Genomic DNA, 6,680 nt, shown 5'->3' on the forward strand with positions numbered 1-6,680 from the left:
AAAAAAACTTTACGAAAAAAGCACACCATGCTATAATCTGAGTCGGAGCTCAGAGACCAAAACAACCCAAACAGATATCCGCCATGTTGTGTAGTCAACAGAAGTCAGAAATAGCATTATAATATATCACTTACCTTTGATGATCTTCATCGGAATGCACTCCCAGGAATCCCAGTTCCACAATAAATGTTTGATTTGTTCGATATGTCCATCATTTATGTCCAAATACCTCCTTTTTGTTCGCGCGTTACACGTCCGTAGAAACATGTCAAACGATGTATAGAATCAATCTTTAGGATGTTTTTAACTTAAATCTTCAATAATGTTCCAACCGGAGAATTCCTTGTCTGTAGAAATGTAATGGAACTCAAGCTAACTCTCACATGAACGCGTGTGTCCAGCTCGTGGCTCTCTGGCAAACCTCTGACTCATTCCCCTCTCATTCGCCCCACTTAACAGTAGAAGCATCAAACAAGGTTCTAAAGACTGTTGACATCTAGTGGAAGCCTTAGGAAGTGCAATTTGACCCATAAACAATGTGTATTCGATAGGCCAAGATTGAAAAACTACAAACCTCAGATTTCCACTTCCTGGTTGGATTTTTCTCAGGTTTTGATGCCATATGAGTTCTGTTATACTCACAAACATCATTCAAACAGGTTTAGAAACTTCAGAGTGTTTTCTATCCAAATATACTAATAATATGCATATATTAGTAACTGGGCCTGAGTAGCAGACAGTTTACTCTGGGCACCTTATTCATCCAAGCTACTCAATACTGCCCCCAGCCAAAGAAGTTAAATTCACACAGGACACCGGATAAGACAGGAAAAATTCCAGATATAACAGACTGACCCTAGTCCCCCAACACATAAACTATTGCAGCATAAATACTGGAGGCTGAGACAGGAGGGGTCGGGAGACACTGGACAAGGCCTGGACAAGGCCAAACAGGCAGGATATAACCCCACCCACTTTGCCAAAGAACAGCCCCCACACCACTAGAGGGATATCTTCAACACCAACTTACCTTCCTGAGACAAGGCCAAGTATAGCCCACAAGATCTCCCCCATGGCACAACCCAAGGGGGGGCGCCAACCCGGACAGGAAGATCACGTCAATGACTCAACCCACTCAAGTGACGCATCCCTCCTAGGGACGGCATGGAAGAGCACCAGTAAGCCAGTGACTCAGCCCCTGTAATAGGGTTAGAGCAGAGAATCCCAGTGGAGCGAGTTTCTCGTGTGTATCAAGAATGGTTCACCACCCAAAGGACATCCCGCCAACTTGACACAGCTGTGAGAAGCATTGGAGTCAATATGAGCCAGCATCCCTGTGGAATGCTTAAGACACCTTGTAGAGTCCATGCCCTAACGAATTGAGGCTGTTCTGAGGGCAAAGGGGGTGGACTCTATATTAGGTCTTTATGATAGAGGTTTTCACTCATATCCACATAGTTTTTCAGTATGACGAGATAAAGTTGGTACCACCACAATAATGTTGACATCAAGGTTATTATTGTTTTGTGACTTAATATTAGTTATTATTTATATTATCTTTATTTTGATGAGATTCAGATTAGTTGTAGTTTTCAGACTCATTCCATAGTTTGTATTTGGTTTGATAAAAACATTTATTTTCGTTTTTATCCTATTTAGTTTCAGTGTTAGTGTTGAGGACAGAAAGTAGGCTATTTGTGGGAGGCTTGGAGACATTATGCGTTCTAGGCTTATAGTTTTTGCGAGGGTGTCACTTCTTGCACTGGGGCAGTACTACATAAGGTGATGGACCAGGACCATAGACTTGGATAGACATAACATCTCTGTATCTGTGTAATGATGGCGTCTGTGAGAGCATGGGCAGTGCCATTGAGGCCATCGCCATCTTGAAATTTTACATTTTCTCCTTCACAAGTAAAATCTATTGCTGATCCTCCTGATGACCTGGCTGTCACGACTCCAACCGAGTCATCAGGTCATGCCAACTGTGCCACCAGAAGGGATCAGCCAATGAAGTTGGAAGTCGACTCAATCAAAATGGTTAGTCCTCAATGGCGCTGCCCATGCTAACAAAGGCTTTTGGCCACTAGAGGAACCCATACAACTCTCTTGACAGAACAGAGGTTTGTTAGGTTCAAATTATAAATCAATCTTAAAGGTCCACTATGCAGAAATCTCTAAGCAATTTCCTGGTTGCTAAAATTCGAGTAGTTCACCTAATTTCAGTTTATGTGAGAAAACAAGCATAGAGAATGTAGAGAATCATTGTACCATCTAAACCGCTGTGAAATATATTTTCAATAACCAAAAATATTGTGTTTTCAGCTGTTTGAAGCTTGTGTACAAAACAGAAAGTAAAAGACAAAAAAATTAATTTAATTACTCAGGATTGGTGGGTCCCAGCGGGACGGTTGAGCTACATAGGCTAATGGGATTAGCATGCGATTGTAAGTAACAAGAACATTTCCCAGGACATAGACATATCTGATATTGGCAGAAAGCTTAAATTCTTGTTAATCTAAACGCACTCTCCAATTTACAGTAGCTATTACAGTGAATGAATAACATGCTATTGTTTGAAGGAGAGTGCACGGTTTTGAACATGAAGTTATAACAATTAGGCCCATTTGGGCAGTCTTGATAAACAAAAATTGAACAGAAATGCAATGGTTCATTGGATCGTCTGAGAATTTGCACATACACTGCCTCCATCTAGTGGCCAAAATTTAAATTGCACCTGGGCTGAATAATAAATTATGCTTTCTCTTGCATTTCAAAGATGATGGACAAACAAACAAAAAAAGGTTTTTTTCTTTGTATTATCTTTTACCAGATCTAATGTGTTATATTCTCCTACATTAATTTCATATTCCACAAACTTCAAAGTGTTTCCTTTCAAATGGTACCAGAATATGCATATTCCTTGCTTCAGGGCCTGAGCTACAGGCAGTTGATTTGGGTATGTCATTTTAGGCAACTTTTTAATTTTTTTAAGGGGCCGATCCTTAAGAGGATCATTGTACGAGATCTTCAGTTTCTTGGCAATTCTCGCATGGAATAGCCTTAATTTCTCAGACAAAGAATAGACTGATGAGTTTCAGAAGAAAGTTCTTTGTTTGATAGTTTTTTATTTCCCTCATCAATTTACACACTACCCTTTAATGACAAATTGTAGCAAATGTATTTAAAAAAAAGTATAACTGAAATTCCACTTACAGAAGTAATCAGACCTTTTATTCAGTATTTGTTGAGCACCTTTGCAGCGATATAGCCTCGAGTCCTCTTGGGTATGAAGCTACAAGCTTGGCACACTGTATTGGGGAGTTTCTCCCATTCTTTCTGCAGATCCTCTCAAGCTCTGTCAGGTTAGATGGGGAGTGTCGCTGCACAGCTATTTTCATGTCTCTCCAGAGATGTTCGATCGGGTTCAAGTCTGGGCTCTTGCTGGGCCAATCAAGGACATTCAGATACTTAAAAAAGCATTTATTTAACCTTAATTTAACTAGGCAAGTCAGTTAAGAACCAATTCTTATTTTCCAATGGCGGCTTGCCCTGGCTAAACTCCCCTAACCCGGACGAACGCTAGGCCAATTGTGCGCGCCCTACGGGACTCACGGCCGGTTGTGATACAGTCTGGGATCGAACCAGGGTCTGTAGTGACATTCTAGCACTGAGATGCAGTGCCTTAGACCATTGCGGCACTCAGGAGGCGACTTGTCCCGAAACCACTTCTGCGTTGTCTTGGCTGTGTGCTTAGAGTCGTTGTCCTGTTGGAAGGTAAACTTTTGCACCAGTTCTGAGGTCCTGAGCGCTCTAGAGCAGGTTTTCATCAAGGATCTCTCTGTACTTTGCTCTATTCATCTTTCACTCGATCCTAACTAGTCTCCCAGTCCCTGCCGCTGAAAAACATCCCCACAGCATGATACTGCCACCACCATGCTTCGCTGTAGGCATGGTGCCAGTTTTCTCCGGACTTGACGCTTGGCATCAGGACAAAGAGTTCAATCTTGGTTTCATCAGACCAGAGAATCTGTTTTTCCATGGTCCGAGTCTTTAGGTGCCTTTTGACTAACTCCAAGCGGGCTGTCATGAGCCTTTAACTGAGGATTGGCTTCCGTCTGGCCACTCTACCATAAAGGGCTGATTGGTGGAGTGCTTCAGAGGGGTTGTCCTTCTTGGAAGGTTCATCCAATCTCCACAGAGGAACTCTGGGGCTCTATAAGAGTGACCATCGGGTTCTTGGTCACCTCCCTGAACAAGGCCCTTCTCCCCGATTGCTCAGTTTGGTCGGGCGGCCAGCTCTAAGAAGAGTCTTGGTGGTTTCAAACTTCTTCCATTTAAGAATGACAGAGGCAACTGTGTTCTTGGGGACCTTCAATGCTGCAGAAATGTTTTGGTACCTTCCCAAGATTTGTGCCTCGACACAATCCTGTTTCGGAGCTCTACGGACAATTCCTTTGACCTCATGACTTGGTTTTTACTCTGACATGCACTGTCAACTGCGAGATCTTATATAGATAGGTGTGTGCCTTTCCAAATCATGTCCAATCGAATTTACCACAAGGTGGACTCCAATCAAGTTGTAGAAACATCTGAGGATGATACATGGAAACAGGATGCACCTGTCTAAATTTTTGGCAGCAGCTAATTAAACAAATACAAATATCTGAGCTCAACTTTAAGTCCCATAGCAAAGGGTCTGAATACTTAAATAAGGTATTTCTGTTTTTTATTTGTAATACATTTACAAAAATCTCTAAAAACATGTTCTTGCTTTGTCATTATGGGGTATTGTGTGTAGGTTGATGAGGAAAAATCGATTTAAAAAATAAATTAAATACATTTTAGAATAAGACTAACGTAACAAAATTTGGAAAAAATCAAGGGGTCTGAATACTTTCAGAATGGACTGTACAAGGCATGATCAGAGAGGAAGTGAAAGAGAGGTAATAGCCTGAAAGGTCATGGCCCAAGAGTCCCTGGGGTGGAGAGAGACAAAAAGAGAGTATCTCACCACAGCTGGTCAGGAACAAACAGAAAGAGACAATGAATCTAAGACCCTTTTATAACCATTTAACCATGTTTAGATTCCAAATCTGAGTTGTTGACCAATAGCATTACTATTGAGTTAACAAACAATCAGATTGGCACTCCCTTTCTGATCATGCTTGGAGAGCGCATTTGGAAACTATTTGCTCTTCATTTCTCTATCCGTATGAATATTATTCAAATGCGTCAGACTCTCTCATGGCTTCACGTTGAAAACAAATTACAATCCAGTCTTCTGATTTTCTTCAGGATTGTTATATATATATATAAAAATTATTTTTTAGGCCAGTTAGTACATAGTAGCAACATGCATAACCTCAAAACCAGACAGGCAAATTCAGGACATCTAAGACAACCCAAGCCAAGGACAAATCGCCTTAAATCTACAGTTTTATATAGAGCCATAGCTGAATGGAACTCTTTACCAATCAATATATCTCAGGCAAAGTGTAAATCCACCTTCAAGGAAAAAAATAAAAGAACTCTAATGCCATAGACCATGTGACTGGACAGGAAATAGAAAGCATCAACTGAAGGTTTAATGTGTTTCCTGTCAGGTATTTTAATTGTCTCTATTGTCTACTTGTTAAATGTTTGTAAAGTCTTAATTTGTAATTGTTTGTAATGTCTTATTAATTGGTGTTGGACCCCAGGAAGATGAGCTAACGTTATGGCGTTAGCTAATGGGGATCCTAATAAAAATTCACAAAATTCACATCAGACCTAAAGGATGTAAAAACAGAACTTCTTCTAACCAGAGGTGTGAAAGAATGGGGGATGGTGAGATCAACAAAGAGAATGAATTCCAGAGAAGACCATGAACCCTCTTGCATACAGTTGATAAGAGGAACTTGGGGGGCAGCCTTACACCCGCCAGATTCAGAACCTTGAAAATCCCATTTGTTTTTCATTTTTGTTCAGTTTACTAGGTGTACAGTRGTGGCCAAAAGTTTTGAGAATGACACAAATATTAATTTCCACAAAGTTTGCTGCTTCAGTGTCTTTAGATATTTTTGTCAGATATTACCATCAGCTCCTGGTCATGCCAACCAAGTAAAGCATCCGGTAGACATTCATCGTTGGAGATTGCTTCTCATACCAAGGGATTGGGCTCACTCACGAATTTTGCCTAGAACAGCCATGAATAAAGAATGGTACCAACACATCCTCCGGACGTGAGCAACTTCTCCCAACCATCCAAGGGAACCGCGCTTGGTGGATTGAACAATGCCCTTCCAGCATGATGGAGCACTCTTACCATAAGCAAAAGTTGATAACTAAGTGGCTCGGGGAACAAAACATCAGATATTTTGTGGTCCATGGCAGGAAACTACCCAGACCTTAACCCCATTGAGAACTTGTTGGTCAATTCTCAAGAGACGGGTGGACAAACAAAACCCCACAATTCTGACAAAGTCAAGCATTGAATTATGCAGAATGTCGCTGCCATCGTCAGGATTGGCCCAGAAGTTAGATTGACAGTATGCCAGGGCTGGATTGCCAGACCGTCTTGCAAAAAGAAGGGCAACACTGCAAATATTGACTCTTTGATCGACTTTCATGTAATTGTCAATAAAAGCCTTTGACACTTATGAAATGTTGTATTATACTTCAGTATTCCATAGTAATAC

This window comes from Salvelinus sp. IW2-2015, unplaced genomic scaffold (genome assembly GCF_002910315.2).
Source record: "Salvelinus sp. IW2-2015 unplaced genomic scaffold, ASM291031v2 Un_scaffold3958, whole genome shotgun sequence".
NCBI classification, from domain to species: domain Eukaryota; kingdom Metazoa; phylum Chordata; class Actinopteri; order Salmoniformes; family Salmonidae; genus Salvelinus; species Salvelinus sp. IW2-2015.